Genomic DNA, 1,084 nt, shown 5'->3' with positions numbered 1-1,084 from the left:
CACACCTACCTCAACAAGGCCACACCTACCTCAACAAGGCCACACCTCCTAATCCCTGTCAAGTAGTGCCGCTCCCTAATGACCAAGGACTCAAATACAAGAGCCTATGGAGGTCTCTCTTATTCAAACTACCACAGTTGCCCATTAAAAGTCATCTGCTTTCAAGTATTCCCAAGCTCTGAGATTGAACGATAATCTTTGGGTGTTCAAACCCAGGTGTTGATGATAGTTCTTAAAATACCCCACCCCCCAACCCCAGTATCTGAAAGGTACAGGCAAGTTTACCACTGTCTTGAAGCAAGAGGAGTGTGGCTACTGGAGGAATGCCAAGTCTGCTGAAGGTTAAGCCACTGCTGTAGTTCACAGGTCAGTGGCACCCCTTGCCTTTAGTGTTCTGAAGTACTTCAGAGTAAAATTGACATGCTTCTGGAGTTGGGAGCTGAGATAACAAAGGGGGTAGATCTCCATGCTGTTCTCAGATAGGGAAGCATTAGCTTGCAAGAGAAGATTTGTGTATCCCTTTTCAGTGCTGATTCAGCCAGCCAAGTTAAAGTATTTACACCCTAGAAATATCCAAATACTGCAAATCAGAACTCTTTATTCAATCTGTCAGTCAAGTTTCCCGCATTTGGGGAAATCATAGGGGTCAGCACATCCGGAGTGCAATGGATAAGCCTTTCCTGGGAAAATCACCTTCATGATCATGGTATCTCCCCTGCTAGGTTAGGTCAAATTTACCTTTTCTTAGCAGCAGATAAGTAAATTTATCTTATTTAGAAGTTGTAGAGACATTTGGGGTCGATTCTAGGAATTTGGCAGGAATTTGACATTGGACTAAGACAGAGAAGTAGGCTCAGGCAAGAATTTGACATTAGGCTAGGACACAGAAGTAGGCTCAAGATGAACACAACTGAGGAATGTGTTCTTAGTATCTTGATAGGTCTTATTAAGACCTTGAATACAGTAATCATGGGGCCTTTGTTTATGCTTTGTTTGTTCTTTAACTAATCTGTTTATACCTCAGGACTGACCATATTCTTTGCATGTACCTAGAATGCTATAAAAGCAAACTGGAAGAAAATAA

The 1,084-nt window shown here is 42.3% G+C and overlaps 1 pseudogene; it reads right to left on the bottom strand.

The window, feature by feature from the left end:
• Positions 1–610: 610 nt before the first annotated feature.
• LOC114612540 lies at positions 611–718 on the bottom strand (annotated as a pseudogene).
• Between the last annotated feature and the right edge of the window lie 366 nt (positions 719–1,084).

The sequence above is a fragment of the Grammomys surdaster genome, unplaced genomic scaffold (assembly GCF_004785775.1).
Source record: "Grammomys surdaster isolate TR1022 unplaced genomic scaffold, NIH_TR_1.0 126163, whole genome shotgun sequence".
Classification (NCBI taxonomy): Eukaryota; Metazoa; Chordata; class Mammalia; order Rodentia; family Muridae; genus Grammomys; species Grammomys surdaster.
This window is presented reverse-complemented; position numbering and strand designations above follow the sequence as displayed.